At 35.2% G+C, this 22763-nt stretch overlaps 2 pseudogenes; both read left to right on the top strand.

Annotated features, from left to right (window-relative positions):
- The first annotated feature begins 2245 nt into the window (after positions 1–2245).
- On the top strand, positions 2246–3074 carry LOC150079385 (protein ZBED8-like; annotated as a pseudogene).
- A 91-nt stretch (positions 3075–3165) lies between these two features.
- LOC150079386 (protein ZBED8L-like) lies at positions 3166–3987 on the top strand (annotated as a pseudogene).
- Positions 3988–22763: the final 18776 nt, after the last annotated feature.

Here is a 22763-nt window from a genome sequence, read left to right on the forward strand (position 1 = left end):
GTGCTTGTGCCAAGCGAGATTAGAAGTCAGGGTAATCCCCAAAAGAGATATATCATTTAGCCTAGAAATCGGAGTGTCACTAAAGATAAGCATAGGAGCAGAAGAATCCTTTTTTGCGAGATATAAGACAAGACTGAGTTTTAGAAGGATTGAAATCAACTAAGTTGTCTTTGCCCCACTGGAGAATTACCTGAAGATCGGCATTTAAGGAATTGGTAGCAGATTTTCGAGAAGTTGAAGCTGATTGAGCAGGACAAGGTTTCTCAAAATGGAAAGTGGAATGCAATGTGCTATCATCGGCAAAACTATGAATAGGATTTCCAGTCAATAGAAGAAGGTCATTAATATACAAGAGGAAAAGAGTGGGGGAAAGAACTGAACCTTGGGGGACACCGGCATTAGTGGAGAGTTAGAAGACAGAGAGCCATCTACCATCACCCTCAGTGAGAAAACTGGATAACCAATTACTAAAAACATAGGCAAACCATAAGATGGAAGCTTGTTTAGAAGACCTTTATGCCAAACACGATCGAAAGCCTTTCAGATGTCAAGAGCAACTACTTGTGTTTCACCGAACCTTTCCACTGAATTAGCCCATAAATGGGTAACATAAGCCAGAATATCACCAGTGGATCGACACTGACGGAATCCATACAGGCGATCGTTGATCAGACAGAAGGTTTCTAGGTAGTTTAAGAGTTGGCGGTTAATTGATTTCTCCATTACTTTAGAAAGAGTAGAAGTAATTGCAATGGGACAATAATTGGATGGGAGGGATTTGTCACCCTTTTTATGAACTGGCTGGATATGAGCAAATTTCCAAGCAGAAGGAAAAACACCTTTGGAATAAGAAAGTGAAAAAAGGCGGCAAAGAATAGGAGTAAGCTCAGGAGCACAGGTTTTGAGAACAAGTGGAGAAATACAATCGGGATCTGGAGCTTTCTTAGCATCAAGCGTCAAAATCCTTCTGACATCCTTTCGACAGAAGACCACAGGAGGGATTGAATGGAGCGTGTTGGGAATGGTGCGAGGTGTTTTACCAAGTTCATTAATACATGAGCTGGAAGAAAAATGGGATGCTAGCAGGTCAGCTTTATGGCTGAAGTGACAACAGAACCATCTGGTTTGGACAGAGGTGGGAGCAGAGATGTGCAAAGTTGCGGCCAATAGCTTTGGCAAGAGACCAGAATGCTCGCCCACCATTAGGGCAAGAAGCAAGTTTTCTACTCTTAGCCTGTTCAAACTCTAGTTTGGACTGATTAATAACTGCTTTACAATTGTTGCGAGTAGGCAAAAAATGAAACTGGAGAATTAGAAACAAGCCAATTACGATATGCAACATTCTTCTCTTGAACAGCCTTAACACATTTATTGGAAAACCAAGGTTTAGATAAAAGACGAGATTTTAAAGTGGAGTGTGGGATAAAGGATTCCATTCCTGCAAGAATAATTTTACTGACACGATCTGAGCAGACGTTGACATCAGAAGTTTTGAAACAGTAATCCGACCAAAGAAAAGAAGTCTCGCAAGTCATCCCATTTTGCATTCTTGTAATGCCAAACAACACGAGGTTGGGAATATCCATGAGATACAAAGAAACAAAGATTGTTTCTGAATTGTGTGACAAGCAATTAACAATAGTGCAAGTGTAATAGTATTCAATTCAAAAATTTTAATTCATATTCGATAACTTCGATATTTACGGATCACATACAAAGCAAATTGTATTATTGTTGTTTCAATAAAACAGCAATTTACATGTGAGTATTTTTATACATATCTACTGTACGTTTCTATGGCTTCTAGTGTTTACTAATAATAAAATATTTTTATTGCATTACTAATGAAATCAGAGGAGTGAAATCATAAAAAAAACTGTTACCCCCGTGTTAGTTGGTAAATAAGGCGTGCGTTAATAAGGAACAATTATATAAATAACGGAGAATTGATTAAAAACTATTAACCAATTCTTATTGCATATTAATGTATTTTTTTAATTAATTATTTCTTGATAAATTTAGTTTGGTATTTGACAATTTAATATCAAATAAATATATCTAATGCTGAGCAAAGAACAAAACCCGGTTTATTCGTTTCATTAGTATTTTAGTTTGTTTGTCGTCTTACGCAAAAACGACTGATGTCGTGGACACTATTCTAATAAGTATAACACAACTATTGCAAAGAATTTTGGTTCCGACTAGAGAAATATTAATTATGTAATTTTTTTCTACAGATAATATTATGGCTGAATCTAAGAAAAAATGAAGACAATATAGTATTGAATATTTGAACTATGGCTTTATTCAGTCGCCTACAAACAATATATTACCAATGTGTTTGATTTGCGAAAGAGTTTTATCAAATGAAACCTTCAAGAACATTTGACAAAAGTTCATGCTGATAAAAAAAGATAAGGATTTGTTTTATTTTCAAGCACTTAAAGAAAAACGTTTGAAACAACCGACATTGGTAAAAAACTCTTTTCAACAGCATCCAAACAAGATGGATTGCTTGCTTCTTACAACATTTGTTACTGATTGCTAAAATGGGAAAACCGCATACTATTGGTGAATAACTAATTGTACCAGCTGTAAGCGAGGTAATACGCACTATGCTGCATATGCCAGCGTCTGATATTATCAATAAAATTTCTTTGAGCAATAATACAGTGCAAAGAAGAATTGATGAAATGGCTCAAGATGTTGAAGACTCATTATGTGAGTATTTAAAAACATCCCAGTTCTCTATACAGCTTGATGAGTCAACTTTGCCAGGAAATGAAGCCTTACTTTTAGCATACATGGAATTCATAAAAGAACAAATTTGCAAAGAATTATTTGCTAAAAATTTGAAAACGGATACTAAAGGAGAATCGATATTTCATGCATTGGAAGAGTTTTTTAAAGAAAAAGAAATACCCCTGAGTAATATCTTGTCAGTTGCTGATGGTGCTCCAGCGATGGTAGGGCGCTATAGGGGGTTTCTTGCATATTTAAAAAAGGCGGTGCCGAATGCATTCGCTGTACATTGTCATCCATCGTCAACATTTAGTTGCCAAAAATCTGAGTGAACGCCTACATAGGTCATTAGATTATGTCATTAAAGCAATCAACAAAATCAGAATCAATTCATTGAATGACAGATTGTTCAGATAACTCTGTATTGAAAACGTTGAAGAATTCAATCGCTTGCTGCTTCATACAGAAGTTCGTTGACTATCAAAAGGTACCTGTTTGAATCGGTTTTATAATCTCTTTAACTCCGTGCTAGTTTCTAGAAAACAAAGATGATGCTTTACGAGCCAACTTGATTGATTCCAAAAATGACATAGCTTATTTGACAGACTTGTTTAACAAATTTAATGAAACAAATCTACAACTTCAAGGCGATGAGCTGAATTTAATAAAAACAAAAGCTGTTATTTCTGCGTTTGTGGCAAAACTTCTTCTGTACAAACAAAATTTAGGACGTGGGGAATTCAGCCAGTTTCCAAATTTAACAACAGTAGAAAAATATGATGAAGACTTACCTATTGTCAGCACTTGGATGCTCTCCATTCTGACTTCAATCAACGATTTGAAGATATTTTAAAAATGAACATACCCGATTGGGTTCCGAATCCTTTTTCAAGTACAAACACAGAAGAATCTCCAAAATTACAAGAAGAACTGATAGATGTAACAACAAATGAAGAATTGAAATTTAAATTCAAAGACGGCTACCAACAATTCTGGCTGCAAAAGCAGATACCTACAGTTTATCTTGGATTATGGGCTATAATACAAAATATTTTAATTGCATTTCCTTCATCATATTTAGTGGAACGTGGGTTTAGTGCGGTCACAAATTTGTTAAAAAAAAAAAAAAAAAAAAAAAACCGACTGCAAATAGCGAATCGCAGTGATTTAAGAATACTGCTGACAAAAATAGAGCCGGGGATTAATACATTGATAGCAGCGCACCAGGTTCATCCTTCTCATTAGGATCATTTTTAATGTTATTCGTAATTTTTATTTTCATATTATCCTTCGTTATCTTAATTTTCTGTGTAATGTGAATGTTACTATGGTTGATTTTAATAAATCATTTTATAATTTCAAGGTGTCTTATTTACAACAACTTTATTTACTGTTTTAAGACGTAGATAGATATATAGATACATAAAAAACGCAATTTTTTTACTGTATCTTTGTGTTTGTTCGCTTAAAGAAGGTAGATTTCCAGGGGGGCGCTGAGTAATTTTTTTTCTGAAAAGAGGGCGGTAGAACAAATAAATTTGGGAACCTATGGTTTAGACAAAAAACGCTTTACACATATATACTAACATGCCTAAAAACTAATCTTAGCATTAGTAGAGGCGTTTGATGCAATAAAGCAAGCTTATATAGCATCAGTCAAGAAAAAAAAAAAAAAAAACCTTCCCATTTCACCCATCCATTCACTCCACATGTTTGTCTCAGAGCCGTTCCAAGCCATTTTAGTACCTGAGGCAAGAATAAAAAAAATTGCACCCTCACCTAAAATATTTTTTTAAAAAATTTTAATAAAAAAGTGAGTTATTTAAAATACATTTCTGGTACATGTTTTAATAAAAATAAAAGGTTATAAAAATGACAACCATAGTGGCTGGGTATCTGTACAGTGGCGCAACAAAGATTTTCGCCTTGCAAAAGCAAGATGATAAATGGATTGAAATAATCGAAAACGTTCGCAATTATTTAATCTTTATTTTGGCACCCCTTTCAGCTTTTAACTTGAAGCAAGACGTTTGCCTCACCCTTGGAACGGCTCTGGTTTGTCTAGTTCTGCATTGAACTTAAGTTGCTGACCTCCACTACAGCAGATGGAAGTTTGTTACAACTATCAACCACCCGCTGGCTAAAGGCAAATTTCCCCACATCTATTCTACAATTGTCTTTCCTCGATTTGAATTTATGCCCCCCTCAGGTGAGTAATCTGAGCAAGAGGAAGAATTCCATTAGCACTGAGCTTGCTCAATCCATTCAAGGATTTATACACCTCAATTAGATCACCTTGCAGGCGCCTAGTCTCCAGAAGTTTCAATTTGCAGATCTTGTTGACCAGTGTTATTTTTATATGTATTTCGTTAATATTATATTTTATAAGTAAATGGTAAATGAAAATTAAATTATTTCTGTTACTCTTCTTCCCCACTAATGCTGCTGTTACCCATGGTTCACTTCTTTCTCCCACTCTTTTCACCTTGTGTTAACAATCTCCTTCCACTGAATAGAAATCCTATCCATAGTTTTGCCGATGATAGCACACTAAACTCCACCTTCCAATTTAAGAAACCATACCCTGTGAAAACAGCTTCAACTTCTCAAATATCAACCAATGGAACAACAAGCTTAGTTAACTTCAATCATTCAGTCCTGTCTTTTTTCTTGCAAAAAAAAAAAAAAAAAAAAACACATTACTTCTCCTAAGCTCATCTTCAATGACACTGATTTCTAGACAAGATCATATATTTCTAGTAGGATCACCCTGATTGATAATTTCCCTTAATATAAACAAATCACAAATATTTTTCTCTGCATCCAAAAAAAAAAAGGGTTTTCATTTCTGCTTCTAGTGTTACTTTCCTTCGATACAACTACTCACTTTATACAAATCTGAACTCCACCCTATGACAGAATATTGTTCTGAGATCTGGGATGGTCTGGTTAATTAATGACTTGTCTTTTACAAAATTTCTCCACTCTGTCTCACAGTTTCTGCTAGATACTTTGGATTTTGGTTTTTCTGAACTGGCATCTGTAATTCCCCCACTTTTTCCAAACTAGTCCAAACATGCTGTAACCAGATAGCATTTCCATTTACTGTCCAACCTCACTGAACCAACTTTTCCTCTTCCTAATTTATCTAGTATTCTCTTCTACTTCTGAAATTACTTTCCTTCACATGTATTTTCCAAAAATTATAATCTACAGAAATTCAAGTCTAATGTATTAACAAGTATCTTCTGTCCTTTCAGCCTTCAACCTATGAAAAGTACTAAATACTACAGGTTCTAATAACTTTCATGTTTGGAGTTTCCATAATAATAATGATGAAGATTCTCAAAAAGATAAAAGCTGTTTATAAAACCAAACTAAGTCTACCAAAATGCTATCTTTATTGCTGTGACCAGCCAAGTGCATTACCTCAATTTTAGATGGGCGGTTTCATATCTTTCCACACTTCATTATGTATGTTGATGCTAATTTTAAACACAGTAATTAGAATAATAATAAAGACCCGGCAAAATATAAGCCAATCACCTGCTTCCCAACAATGTACAAGATCCTGAAGAGCTGCATAACCAGAAAGATATCAGACCACTTGGAGAGCCAGAACATAATGGCCAAACAGCAGAAAGGATGCAAGCGGCTGAGCAAAGGATGAAAGGAGCAATTAGCCATAGATGCTGCGGTTATGGAGCAAGCCTACAAGAAGTGCTGCAACATGTACATAGTCTACATTGATTACCGCAAGGCCTTCAACTCTGTTCCTCATAGCTGGCTAATAGAGGCACTGAACATCTACAAAGTCAATCCGATAGTGACAATCTTCCTAAGAGAAACAATGGCGAAATGGAATACCACCATTAAGATCGAAAACATCACAACCAGGCCAATCCCCATCAGGAGAGAATCTTTCAGGGAGATGCCCTGAACACATTGTGGTTCTGTCTAGCACTTAACCTGCTATCTACCATGCTCAACAGTAGCAAGTACGGATATAACCTCAAAGAAGGAAGGAAGAACCCGTACACCCTCAGCCACCTGATGTACATGGATGATATCAAGCTCTGCGCGGGAACCGAGAAGCACCTTCAGCAACTACTTCAGATCACCGAAGAATTCAGCAATAATATTAGGATGGAATTTGGTCTAGACAAATACAAGACCCACGGATTGCATCAGGGAAAAGTAGTCAACCGAAACTACCAGCTGCAGAGTGGTAAAGCGATTAAAGCCATGGCAGAGGAAGAGGCCTACAAATACTTGGGGATGATGCAGGCTCAGCAGTTGCAGCACAAGGAAATTTAAGGCCTGCCTGACCGAAAAATACCATCAGAGACTGAGAAGTCTGCTGAAAGCAAAGCTGAATGGAGAGAACAAAGTTAAAGCCATAAACACCTATGTAGCCCCAGTGCTAACATACTCCTTGGGGGTCATAGATTAGACTAACACAGAGCTGGAGGATATCATGAGAAAGACAAGGACAATAATGACCAAGAGCCGCCAACACCACCCGAAATCTGCCGAGGAGAGACTGACAATTGCCCGGGAAGAAGGAGGAAGGGGCCTGATAGACCTCACTGGGCAACAGAAGACAGCGATAGTTAACCTGAAGGATTACTTCCAGAAACACACAGCAGCACTCCACCAGGCCATAAGGAAGATAGACAAGCAGTATACCCCACTCAACCTAAGCAAAGAATCCCTGCCCAACCAGGAGGTACAAACGAAGCTAGAAAGATGGGCAGAGAAGACACTCCATGGCAGACACTATAATGATCTCCATAGAGATCACATAGATAAAATTGCTTCCAATGCATGGCTCACGATTGGGACGCTCTTCCCCCGAGACTGAAGGATTCGTGCTCGCCATCCAAGACCAGGTAATCAACACCAAGAACTATAGAAAATACATCGCCAAAGAACCCAGAGTGTCTGATGACACTTCGACGATGCCACCTGGCCTCAGAAACGATGCAACACATCACTGCGGGATGCAAGGTGATCACCCAGACTGAGTACACTCATGACACGACCAGGTAGCCAGGATAATACATCAGAAGCTAGCAAGGAAATACCAGTTGGTCGAAGAAAGTGTACCATACTACAAGTACAAACCCCAGGCAGTACTAGAGACCCCAACCCACAAACTGTACTCTGACCATGATAATAACGGATAGGACAATCCCGCACAACAGACTGGACATAACCCTTGTGGACAAAAAGGAAAAGGCTACCTATATGATTGACATAGCAGTACCCAATACTGGCAACCTGCAGAAACCCATGGGGAAAAAATCAGGAAGTGCATGAACCTAAGACAGGAGATCAAAGAAATGTGGCATATGCAACAAGTAATGACCATCCCAATCATCATGTCAACCACAAGTATGGTGCCAAAGACCCTACATAACAGCCTAGCAGTAGGTCTCCCAGAGAACACCTACAAGAAACTCCAGAAAGTCACAATCCTGAACACCTGTAGGATAGTCAGAGTTCCTCGACCAACAGTAACACCAGACATAACAACAATACCCGTCACGAGGTGGAATCCCCAGTCAGGGAGAAATATATAACAATAATGATGATTTTCAAAAAAGATAAAAGCTGTTTATAAAACTAACTAAGTCTACCAAAATGCTATCTTTATTGCTGTGACCAACCAAGTGCATTAACTCAATTTTGGGTGGGCAGTTTCATATCTTTCCACACATCATTATGTATGTTGATGCTAATTTTAAACAGTGATTAGAAAACACATGCATGTTACAGATTTCTTCTGATTCCAAATCTAGATAAAGAGTGTGTCCTCTGTTTTTCAAAGAAAGCATCAACTTCACCCTATTAATTGCTTCAATCTTATTACCTTTCACTTTTTTTTTTTTTTTAATTGACCAATGTATTATATTTGTTTGGAGCTGCCTTAAAATTAGATATCATTCCTTCATTCCATTTAAATTAATTTTGAAAATCACACCAAATGTGCACTTAACTTAGTTTTATTTTTATTCCAACTCCTAACATTCCTGCACATGTGAAACTAGATGCAGCAGTACAATTATGCTACTTAGCTCAACACCATGGCGTCGCAGTGGACTACAAAATGCCAAGACAAGGATATGGTGTCATGGCATTCCTCAAGTGCAAGGATGTAAATACAGTATTAAACTAATGAAACTCTCACATTCAATCAGCTAAGTTAGATAAGTGGTCACCTTAATACTTAAACACAACACTGGCAATGTTTTGTGATTTTACTAAATCTCAGATTAAAAGCTTCCCAGTTTTTTTTCACTTTCTTAAAATCTAATTCAAAAATCTTAAAAACTTAATGAATTAAGTTTTGGTGTTTCTCATTAGTTTAATCTTTACAAAAATAAACAAAATACTGTCAACCTTTGAAATAATTCATATGATGCAGTTATTTAGCAAAGAGACAGGGCACACTTCCAAATAGCTGCCTCAGGTGTAAATATACCCCATCCCAGCTAGAAGACATTTCAGAGAAAATATTATCCTCTGTGACAATACAGCAGTTTGTCACTTGTTTGGAGAGGTTGGCATTCCATTACCGGCAGAAGGAATTTCTAAAAGCCTCTTCAACCAGGATTGTAGTTAGCCAGTCTCAGGTGGAGGGAGTAGGATTCCCTCCTCCACAAGTTATTCTAATTTTTCCTCGCCCCTTGAAAACAGCATGCAAACTGACCTATAAATGCACTTATACAAACATAATATACAATGGCACAAGTTACTGATGTGCCAAAAATGAATTAGAAAAATACCAAGAGAAATCTTGGGTGGGTGGTGGGGGATTAGTATTAGCCATATCATGAAAGGAGGCCCCAAGTGCACCTCCGTAGCCAGGTAGGAAGGAGCAGCAGTGCGTAGCACACACACTTCTTGATTAGACCGGGTCCAAGCCCATCACCACCAAAAACGGAGGATGCAGAAAGGTCAGGGAATGACCACCGCATATCCTGGAGCAATATGGCCTTAGTTGCTAATGCTCCTAAAAACCAAATAACAAACAAACAGGCCCCAAGTGCAAGCCAAAAAATAAATAAAAATTACCTGTGTGTGTGTTCCCTTCTCACATGTTCTGAAACACCTGACTTCTAAATTTATTCAAACTCAGTCTCAACTATCTAAGTAACTTATTCCAGTAATTAACAATTCAATCTAAACTTCTCCCAATCCATATAAATTTGTTCCCAATTTCTAGTATTGCTAATAACCATGAAAATTTCATCTTCATTAATTTCAATATGAAGGTGCAATCTCCTCTCAGAGCACTATAAACCTCAACCATATCCCCTCTAATGTATCTAGTTATCAAGCTCTGTAACCAAAAAAAATATTCAGTCTTTCCTCATATAGATACCCTTTTGCAGATCTCACTGTGTGTTTGCCCCTTTGGACCTTTTCAGGAAGATCAGTTTTTTTTTAGGTGCAATTCCCATACATGGACACACATATTGCACTCACAATTGGCTTAACTATTTAATTCTGATGCAGCCATACAAAAAGCTAAACCAGACTGACTAATTATAGAGCTGTCATTCTTTGTCATACCCGACAGCTCCTTTAATCAATAATACTTATGCAATAAGATTCTAAAGAATTTTCAGCTTTGTTCTAAAATAGGTCACAGTTTTTCCCTGGAGGATTTGGGTGAAACAAGAAATGATTCTGAAATTTTTTTTAAAATTAGCATTAAAAAATATGCATTCCGTGACAATATAGCAGTTTTGCCACTTGTCGCTCATTTCTGAGCTCAAATCCTGTCACTGATTAAAGGAATTCCAAGAGGCTTCTTTCAGTCGAGTTAGCTATTTCATGAGTAGAATATAGGGTTTAATATCATGAAGTATTTTGATATTTCAGTTTAAATATTCAAATTGGATCGGAAAAAACATTTGAAAATACATATGCAGTACCCATTCAAACTTGGTCAATTAGCTGGTGTCTCTTTCAACATAAAAAAGTATTAAAGCTTGTAGTGCTCCACATCAAACTTAAACTTCCATAAATTGTAATTTTCAGTAAATACACTTGAAGGACGGGTAGTTCAAAAAAAAAAAGGAAGTAGAAGGAATAAATGAGTTGGTGCAGAAAAAAAAAAAATTAAATTACAAATGATAAATTTAGAACAGTATCCATGGAAATATAGTAGAAAGGCTTTCATCAGAAAATGCATGTGTGTGCATCAAAGAGGGAGATTATTAATTGGTCTGACTGCCTTCTTTTGGATGGAGTCTCAAAGAGCTAAAAAATTGCAAAAGCACCACCCTAACTGTGCAAACCACAATCTATGGCAACATCATAATCATTAATAACCTACACTACTTGTACAATGTGCTACTACCCGAGCAACAGCTCATCTGTACTTAAATCTTAAATCTATAATTTCATCCTTAATTGATCCTTTGCTGAGGCGCCTCCGTAGCCAGGTGGGAAGGAGCAGCAGTGCATAGCACACGCTTCTTGATTAAACCGGGGTTTGAGCCCGGCACCACCAAACATGGAGGATGCAGAAAAGTCAGGGAATGACCATTGCATATCCTGGAGCAATATGGCCTTAGTTGCTAATGCTCCTAAAAACCAGATAAAACGATTCTTTGCTGTACCCCCCCCTCATTTATAATCTATGGAAACAATAATTTGCAATCTGTATGTTCAGTCAGTAGCAAGAAATTGTTTTTCTTTCAATGCAAAGGAAGCCTGAAGCTTTTGCTACACCAGCCAAAACAAAAAAATTAACAATTAATTAAAGAATAGAATAAAAGTAAAATACTATTTGAATTCCTCCTCACATAGGTTACCTATGTAACTGACATTTGAATTTCTCCAAGCTGTCAACCTCAACTTCATAAGGAGGAAACTTATTCAGAAATTAACTAATCTAGTAAAAGTGAAATCTAGATACGAAAATACTAATAAAATCTAGATACTAGTGAAAAGAAAAAAAAAAAAACTTTTCTGCAATCCAACCTAAACTTCTTCCCTCATAATTTGAATTTATGACCCCTGGTTCTAGAATCATAACAGTGAAAATTTCACCCCTTTCACTTTCTCCCCTCAGAGCCTTGTACACTTCTGAGATTATGGCATCACTATCTCTATAAGCAAATGTATTTAATTTGTGATGTCTGTGACTTAGTTGGTAACAAATGTTTGCCAGCAGAAGCACTTCAGCTGATCTTAGTCAACAACAGGGAAAAGTTTTTCCTAGATGTTTTTTGTCCAGCAGCAAGTCTATGTGGGGTAGCATGCTCTCCTTTCTTCCATTTCAAAAGTCATTTTCATGCTGTAAAACAGCCAACCCAACCTTCAAAACAGATAATATACATTAATCTTGGCTTTTTCTTTGGCAAGAAACCGAGTTTCTTGTGTAATATTCAAGGTATTATTATACTAATAATTACTGCCATATATGGGAACAATTGAACTGTGGCTGGCATGAGCAATTTCTAGAGCATTTTTATTTTATCTGCATTGCAATGATTTAATTAAAATGGTAATAGTGAACAGTTGTTGATTTTTTTTTTTTTTTTTTTTTGTATTAATGGAAAAAGGTATTTCTAGTTTTATTTTGTCATTGCTACAAACATTCCAATAATGGTATAATGGGTTGATTCAATACACTAAAGTAAAGCATAAAATGGAATGAAAATCATTTAATATTTTGTTTAATGCAGAGAAATTTTTATAAGGATATTTCTATTCTCTAAGAAATTAGAATATACAGACTTCACATTTATGATTTCTGTATGTGTGGAGAAAGTCTAGTATATGCCCTCTGCAGTATTTTTTGGCAGTTAAACATTGTGGTACAAATCAGTCAGGAAATACCAACAAGATTTATATTCATTTTAATTTTGTATGGCAAATATGTGTGTGTGTATATATATATAAATAAATATTTGACAGTTCCCAGATATAAGGCAATTGCTTCAAAAAAAAAAAAAAAAAAAAAATATCTGCCTTGTGTATGACCTCCTAATAAAGTTTTGGAAAGTCTACATGGAAGAAAGAACAGTGGAAGAGGTCACTCTTTAATTACCCAGGAAGAATATGATATTCTTTTCTTTTCCTTGATGATTGAGAACCCTGATGAAAAATATCAGTCCACAGGGTTCAGTGATGGATCCCTTAGGTTTACAATATTTATTAACAATACTGATGAAGCATATCAAGCTTTTTTGTGTAAGTTTTCAGATGATACAAAGGTTGGCAGAGTGGTTAATGACAGGAATCAAAACATACTATGCAAGACATAAGAATTAGGTAGTGAGCTGAAAAGGAAAAACCTGAGGTTTAACACTGTTAAATGCAAGGTACTGCATATGGGCAGCAGTAATCATACAACACTCAAAGTGGTGGAGAATGAAAAAATATCTAGGTACAATTTGTACAGTCCAACAGGAAGTTCTCTGCAAAATGAGAGCAAAATGCTGCTTGAATGATATTCAGGAACTTTGACAGCAGGCACATGGAGGTCACTATCCCACTTTATAAGGCAATGGTTAGGCTACATCTTGAATACTGCACTAAGATCCTGAAGCCTCAATTTAAGAAAGATTTGGATCTCTTGGAACAGCTACAAGGAACAGCAACCACAGTAATCAAGAATACAAAAGGGCACTCTGATCACAAAAGACTTGGAAACTAGGAACTTGTGAGGAGACCTGACTGAAGCGTTTTAGGATTTAAATGGATTGAGTAAGCTTAATCATGTTGGTATTCTAACTCTTTCTCAGAAAAGACACAAGGAGTAATGAATTTAAAAACAATGGCTGCAGGCAGTACAGATGTGAGAAAATTTGCTTTCAGCCAGAGAATAACTGATTGTTGGAACAGACTACCATCTGGTGTTGTAGAAGTAGCTAGGTTGAATACATTTAAGGAAGAATTAGACATTATTAGAGAGGATGGGCGGATGAGGTGGGGATAGCATTTTTTTTGGCTGATGTTGTATAAGCTTGCTTCCTTGCATCATTTGCCAGTACGTACTAGTACTACTAATAATAACAACATATACAAGCACATATATAAATATTTTGTATCAGAATAAAACACTTTCCTTTTCTCCATAAGTAATTCAGTGTCTACATTACTGAAATTTGAACTGGCAGTTTTCCTTTTAGATTATTTTTATATCATATTAAATCAGGGTTTGGTTGGCTTAGGCTTTATTTATTGATAGAGGGCCTCTAAATATATGCTATTTATGTAGATGGCTATTCACATGGCAAGGTTTTGCAGAAATGAAGGAAATTTCAATTTAAGAAAATAGTGGATGTGTACTGCTTCATGTGTCAAAAGTTATGTTTGTTTGTCAACAATAAGATTTTTTTTCATTCTTCAACAATTCATATAATGCAGTTGTTTAACTAATTATGTTAGAAACCACAGGAGCAGTATTTATTATTGATTTCCTAGGCACAGGTTATGAATAATTATAATGTAATTTAGACATAACATAATGTTTGTAGGTGGACTTAAATTTTGCCTCATTTGGAAAATAGGTTAATATTTCCCATTTGTGGTGCATTTTTCGTATGTGTGCTTGTCTATTATTAATTTATAAGTGTATATCAATTAATGCATCATTAAAGCTTTATAGTTAAGCAAGTGTAACATACCTCAATATACTTGTAATTTAGTGAAATGGTTATTAGTACAATTATCAATTTTGTTCTGAAATGGATATTTAATTTTCTAGTTTGTTATATATTACTAATTGAAAATTTAAATTAAAAAAAATTATATAAAATATGTTATCAACTTTCAAGTAGGTGTGGATGAGTGTGGCCAAAAGAGTTTTAGACAATCATTGACCAGACATGGTATTTCATGGAGTATAATATTACAATTTACGCAGTACTGAGATTCTGAATAGGTGCACATCTGACCTACTAAGCATGACTAAATCAGCAGCCCTGTTTTGGGGTGGGGGGAAGTCTAATGAAATGTCCTTTCATTAGCGACAAGATTCAAACAGAGGAAAAAAGGATAATGAAAGAGAGAGATATAATAGTTAAATCATACAAGTACATCAGAAAAGTGTTTTATCCTCATGCAAACATTCATATAACTTGTATATCTTTCTCACCAAGGTTCCCAAATATCCATGAAAGGAATATCATTATCTCCTTACATAACTGAAGTGTAGCCTATTCTACTGTTCTTCCTGGAAACTTCCAAAATTTAAGCAGATATTTTGTCCCCCTTTTTCTTTTGCAGGAAATTCCCACTTCTCTGGGCCCTATCAATAGGACTTTTACCCTACCAATTAAGATGCAAATAAATCCTGCTGTAGGTTACCTGATTGATCAATAATGTTTAAGTGACAAAAAAAATTTCAAAAGTCACACTATTTTTTTTTTCATGCATAAATCAGTAAATATAGTAAAAGTGTGTACATTTTGATTTCTTAAAATAACAACTGTTGTTGAGTTTTAGACACATCAGCAACTTAGATCATAAAATACAAAATGGCACAATATACATATTTTGCTACTGCGTATTATATGTCTATACTAAGCATGTGTTTATGGGTCGATGTGCATATTGTATGGGCTGTAAAACCTGAAAAAAAAAAAAAAACTCATGGGTGCTCCTACACCCTTGATTCAAGAAACTTTTAGAAATCCCTTCAGCTATCAACAGGACTTGAACCTAGACTGCTCAAAACAAGTGACAGTGGTAAAACCACTATATTGTCAGAGAGGACTGATTTCAGAATAGAAAAGATCTTTATAAGAATTTTTCTACATAAAACAAAAGAATTGTGAAATGATTTTCCATTCTATTTTGCTCCTTTAGTTTAGCATCAGTCTTTTTTCATTCACTACAGGAATGACACACTATTTTCTAAATTATTTAAATTTAGAAACCAGAGTGTCAATTTTCCAAATTATATCTTCAGTGCAGATAACTCTCATTTCTAATGTTTATTACCAAAAGCACACTGCTTCCTCTGCACTGAGAAAAAAAAAAACAAACTAATTTTCTCTTTATCCCTCAGCATTACTTCTCTTTACTTTAAACTGCTATTAACTGTACAAATCACAAACCCAACTACTGCGGAGTATTGTTTACCTATTTGGGGTGATACAGACAGCCTCCAAAACTTATCTTAATCTTCCAGCAGTTGGGCCAACTCATGACTCCTCACTAACCAACTCACTCCACTCCCTAGCAATAGGATAACTTTGAGGGGAGGTCTGCACAATTCCTGATGCATGGCTTTCTATAATATTTCCCTGGACTCTTCTGAATCATCATTACGTTCAGCAATTTCATCCTTTTTTCTGCCCATTACCACTTTCAGTAATGGGCAGTTAGGGCCATTTTTACTGCATTCTATATGTCATTGACTGATATGGAAAATTTTATGAAATGGAATGCTAAATAAAAAATATATTTTTAATAATAAGTATTTGCATGACATTATCAATACATGTTATGAATGGGAATAGCATTCTAATGATGATAAACAAATAAATAGCTAGGAAAGCCTTAAGGACCTCTATCAATAACTAGTCTCAAAAACAATCATCAGCCCTAACTCTTTAATAAAGTTGTACTTTCTGGAGTTATTCTATATAATTATAAGCATAAACAATAAGTTGGATTCTTCATAGATTTCATTCAAACTCAGGGTTTGTTAACAATATAAAAACCAAATCTTATAATAATTAACACATAGAAAGCTGAAGAATCCAACAATAAGTTGGATTCTTCATTGTCATATTTCCATGTGATAATGAAGCTGTAATTTCCAAAATGCAACATCTTCAGTGAGGGGTAAAGGAGCCTTTGAGGGAAATTCAACTACTACAACCCCAAAACTAACTATTTGATTAGAAAAATATTTTGAATTTCCCTACAATGCCGTAAAGAGAACTAAATGATTTATTTTCTTCCTACCTACCATTCAACAAGAAAATATGCTCCAAATTCGGCACCTCCATAGCCAGGTGGGCAGGAGCAGCAGTGCGTAGCACACACTTCTTGATTAGACTGAGGTTCGAGCCCGTGACCACCAAATATGGAGGATGCGGAAAGATCAGGAAATGACCACCGCATATCCACATATCCCCGGAGCAATATGGCCTTAGTTGCTAATGCTCCTAAAAACCAAATAACAATAACAGCTCCACATTCAGCTGTTAATTACATCTCTCCCATGCAGAGATCATTAGAAGTCTCAGAGGAGCATCAATACCAAGCTTGATGCCTGTATAAATAATATTTTACTAAGGTTTCATTTGCCATTAAATTATTTCTATAAGATTTAAATATTAATACTAATATTTCTCTTAAGACAAAAAAATAATTCTAAAGCAACAATCTGATTTTCATAATGGACTGATTATATTTTATTGTTAACCTGTGGCCTGGGCAACAGTAAAGGTTATTTATTTATTTTTTTACAGTTAGTGAGAATGAATTAGAACCACACAGTTAATACTTACTGTTTGTAGTTTCATTAATTTGTTGTTTGAAAATAAATAAATCATTTATCTTCATGTGCACTGAAAACATCCCTTCAAATGTGTTATCTATCTCTGTCATGACTTTACATGAGTGTGTTCCCTTGACAGTTTCAAGGTCAAGACAAACAGCAGCAAGGAATTCCCTGGAACTCTCAAGGTCGTGAATATAGCAAATCACAAGTGGAGGAGAGTTGCCTCTTCCTTGAAAAAGCGTCTCTCTTCTAAAAACAAGACTTCCCATATACAGTATTTATCAGTTCATGAGAAAGACTGCATCCAGTTTTAAGGCAGCTAAAGATGCTTGCCTCTTTTGCTTGAAGAAACTAACAAGAGATTAAAAATATAAATCACTGCTTGTTTATCAAGAAGAAAATCCTCAAGCACTGAAGGCCTACAGCAAAGCAAATATGCTTGTAATATGGAATTCACTCTGAATAAATAGTCTTCTCATGACTGGCTGTTATGTGATACTAATTCCTTCCAAAGAACACCCTAATCACCAGATCAACCTTGAGTCAGTAGCAAGAAAATAAAAACATGACTTCAATTTTAACAGTCATATTCATAATTCCTGTCTTGTCATAATACCTGCAGTGATGGGCAGTGGTAGAAATGAGCAGGGTCATTCAACTCCTGATGCTAAAATCAGATGCTGTGGCATAGTTTTACTCATGCTGCAGTTGACAGCTAGTAAACTACAGCAAAACTATCTTCTTGGCATGTGAAAATGCACAAAAGATTCAGTGAGAAAGCATTTGGAGTAAAGCATGCAATGAAAGTATAAAGGTGTTCCATTCCTACTGCTTCCCAATCCTTAGTTTTTAGCTGCACATACTGAATGACCTTCCAGTAAACATCTAATTATTAGTTGGGGAAAAAAAATGGTTAGGCATTTAGAATCATTTAATATGATGGAATAAACTTTGATTGCAAATTGGTACCATTATAATGTCACAGTGGCCACCACAGTGACTATCAGCTACACAAAGTGTTTAGAAAAAGCTATGATCTGATGTATAAATGGTTAGTCATAATAGGCCTCAAATTTGCAATAGTATTACAGATCTCATTAAAACCACTTAATGAGATTAATACAGATAAAATGGAGGGGGAGTATTAAATTCTCACAGTGTTTTAACAAATGAAGATAACAAATAGCCAACCTAACAAGCAGAATACATGACAAGAAGATACTACTGAAATTGCTCTACCAGAAAAAAAAAGTTCTTACATGCAAGGTGCTCTGTGGTCGTGGTTTGTTTTTTTAAGTTCAATTAAGCAATGAAGCTTCTGAAAATGACCTAACATGAACAACAGCTGTGCAACGACAGGAAAGATAGGGAATGCAATTTCTTGTTTTAAAAAAAAGTAAAAAAGAAAAGAAAAGAAAAAAAAAATTAGTTCCTTCTTTAAGAAAAAAGTCAACTCTACCTGTACCCAAGAGAAGCAGCATATAATCTCACACTCTCTGTTAACTCCCCACTTCGTTATCTTTTGGAACAAAGGATGAGCAACAGTAAGCTTTAGTTAACTATTTTTAGAGCTTGCATAGCTATTAAATATGATTAATAATTATACTTTTGTCAAAATAACTAGTTGTAAACTCTTCTGATCTAAGTGTTTATAATGAAGTATAAACAGAACATTTGTTTTATTATGAAATTACAAATCAAATTCACTTTTAAGATGCATTTTATTAATTAAATTTATATTAGTACATAATTTTTTTTTTTTTTTTTTTGTGCAATACCATCCATTAATATGTTCTGGGACTCCTCATATTCTTTAAAAATTAAATTGCCAGCACCATGTGTAGAAGCAACCTTATCCATATCCAACAACTATGGTTGTTCACAGTACCAATTAGGTGGATATGGATCTCATCCAATCACAGACTATTATAAGGAATGCTGCATGTCATCTGCCTCAATCAGAACAGTAAGAGCAAATGTAATGCAATTCCCTTAATCAGCAGGAGGTTTTGTATGGATACCAATATACTGTTATTTTCAGTACTTTACAAGCAGTTGACCACAAGATGACAAGCTGATGTATGGATACCAATATACTGTTATTTTCAGTACTTTACAAGCAGTTGACCACAAGATGACAAGCTGATGTAAAACTGTTCTAGCATTAGCAAATTTATTTATTTCCTCTTGTAATCTTCGTCACAGTAAATCCACATTAATAAGTGGTTATGGTTAAGTACACCTTCAAAGTGATGTACTTAACTGTACTTTAAGCATTACTATCATTTCAATACTATAAGATTACTGAGAAATTTGCACAGTTATTATTATTATTAGCCATATGGTGCAAGGAAGCCTGAGGCTTATGCTGCACCAGCCAAAAAAAAAAAAAAAAATTCTGAGTTACCCTGAGAGAGACAGAGAAGTTGAAGGGAAATACCAAGAAAGAGAAGAATGATGATATCCAGCTCAGGACCTTGGGTGTGCCAAGCCCATACTCACCAGATGGAGCCCCTGGGGTAAAGTTAAATACATATCTAGAATCATTCCAAAATAGTTACATATAATATATAATCTACACTACTTTGAATAAAAGATGTAGATATTCAGTTCACTTCAAATGTTCAATTGAATAAAATATATATAAATGGCATAAGAAGTCTCAAATGAAAATCAGAAATTCAATACAAATTATTCATACTGTGATTAATAAAGCATTAAGATTATGTGAAAGATAAATTTTTTTTAAAATAAAGAAATTTCGTGAAATTACTTTGCTACATTTTTTCCAATGTTACTAGAAGTGACAATCACATTCAATAATTTCAAATATAATAATTAACAAATTTAAATACAGACTTCTACACTGCTATTGTAGAGTATGTATGCCTCTATGCATCAAAAAACAGTACATCGAAATGTGTACTTATAACCACATGGGTCCTACAGCAATTCCGATGTTCCGTTTTGATTCTTCTTTACTTATGAGTAAATCCGGCTTTTTAATATAATATTTATTTCATTCACTAGATTTTTTTTCTTTCCGTGGCTACTTAGAAAGGTAGCTATATTATATCTATTAGCTAGCTGTGTGTACATAAGTTATACGTAGGTAATTTACCTATAAATAGCACACTTTAACTAAGCGGGAAAACCGCTCTTAATATTATATCTCTATTACACCCTTCAAATGTTTTAATAAGAGAAGATAAATCTGTATAGTGAAAAAACAATAAATCAAATTCCATGTGTCGAGGTGAGCGGGGTTAAAATGGAAGCACATGCTAATCTTTTATTATAAAAAAAAAAAAAAAAAAATACTACTTACATCATTTGTTTTTCATGAAATACCCCAAGAAGATGATAAAACAACAAAAAAAAAAAAAAAAAAAAAACCTCCTTGTGATCGGTTCTCTGGCTTAAATAATATATCACATAATAGAATTACCAGCAACTTCTTCTAGTTGAATACACATAACCCTTAACAGTGATCCCAACACGCCTAATATACAGGAAACTCATGACGGCAATCACACATAATGTGCTTCTCCCATGCTTTCACGCATCTTTCTGCGCATACTACAACTTCCGGTTCCGTTTTACGTTTTCGAAATATCGTCTGCTACTCGTAAAGGTGGAGCTCATTTCGGCGGCCACCATTCAGGAAGCATAACTGCATGAATAAAATACTACAACTAATAAACTACAATATTTTATTCATAATTGTACCTAATAACGAAACGATACTTTCCCCATGCGACTAGATGGATTAATGCAACAAGTAAACATGTTTTTGCTTATTGAAGTTTTAATTCGCACTTACAAGTACAATACGTATACAAAATTCTAGTTTTACTTTATATAGCCTAAAAGGCTTGATTCCATGTTTTTTAGCTATTTATTTTATGTTCAATGTAGATAGATTATTTATTATTAAACATGAACAGTAAACACATTTTCTACCTATAATAATCTCCCTGCATTCTATGTAAAATTAAGATAAAGTAAAGTAACTTTGGAGAGAACGTTTCCACAGGTTTCATTTGGTAGAAATCAGTGACTGTTTAAAACCAAATATAGTTTCTTGCTGCGCAAGGAAATTAAAACAGTGTCTTGGCATTTGATCAGTCTTCTTAAGGTCACGAAGGTGATGGACTCTTCAATTTATATATTATTATTATTATTATTATTATTATTGTAAACGAATTCTCTTGATAAATAAAATTGTATTGTATTATTATTATTATTATTATTATTATTATTATTATTATTATTATTATTAGCCATATGGCGCAAGGAAGCCTGAGGCTTATTCTGAACCAGCCAAAAAAAAAAAAAAATATATATTCAATATAGATAGATTATCTGGACGATTTGCCTGTTTTGCTGGACGAAAAACCGCCAGTTTCTGGAGAAGGAAATCACCAAGAATTAGTAAAATGATGAATGATAATATCCAGCTCAGGACCCTAGGTGTGCCAAAGCCCATACCCACCGGATGTGAGCCCCTGATGGTGAAGAGGTGACATACAATGTTCCATTCTCTATTAAGATTAAGGAAAATATCTAGTATGCAATGGTGAAACTCTAGCAGAATTCTGCCCTGCAACTTCCTGCGTAGACTCCACATGAGATCTTGTGCTCAGGTGTCAACAAGTGGCATGTCCTCCCTGCTTCTTGTGTGTTTCGAGTAGAAGTTTAGATAGATAGACTGACAATTATATGTACATATCAGTGGATATATACACGTGTATATCTGTCTGCATATTATTAATTTGGGTAGATGCTTCCTTTTACGTGCTCATTCCTATGTACTATGCCCTCGCGAATAAACAGAGAATAATATCACTACTCTATCAAACCGATTGAGAATCAACCTGGGTTCGATTTCCATTCATTGTAAACCAGAACAATTTATTTCTACTTCAGAGGAAACGATGTATTAATTCTGTAACTTGAGTATATTCTCAGATTCAGTTTGCCTATTTAGCGATTTAAAAAAAAAAAAAAAACCGAAGTTCTTGAGACAATCCATTATCACCTTGCTCCTCCACTACCTGGGAGCGACTACTCAGCACTGAAAGAAGATCCCAGATAAAAGTTCCCCTCGTCATCTGTAACTCAAAGTATCCACAAGTCTCCTTTAAAAAAAAAAAGAAATGAAACGTTATGTGTGATCAAATCAAATAAAATTATTATATTAGGATCACCGGTAATTCATTATATAAACCCGTATTTGTGTCTGTAAATTGCGTGTGTTCTCTGGACGATTTGCCTGTTTTGCTGGACGAAAAACCGCCAGTTTCTGGGGGGAAAAACCTTGCTATCTACGCCTGAGACCGACTAACTCAGCCACGGAGTGAAAAAACCCATTAAAGTTCCTCGCGTCATCGACGGGATTCGAACGCGGGCCTTTTCCACCCGGTGTGGGGAGGACGGTGACGATCCACTGAAACACGAATAGAAATTACGAGTAGAATAGTCTCAGAAACTTATTTCTGCATTGTTACTAAGAGCTCGCACACTCCACGATTTC

The sequence above is a fragment of the Mastigoproctus giganteus genome, chromosome 10, assembly GCF_048544385.1.
Source record: "Mastigoproctus giganteus isolate SK-2022 chromosome 10, ASM4854438v1, whole genome shotgun sequence".
Classification (NCBI taxonomy): Eukaryota; Metazoa; Arthropoda; class Arachnida; order Uropygi; family Thelyphonidae; genus Mastigoproctus; species Mastigoproctus giganteus.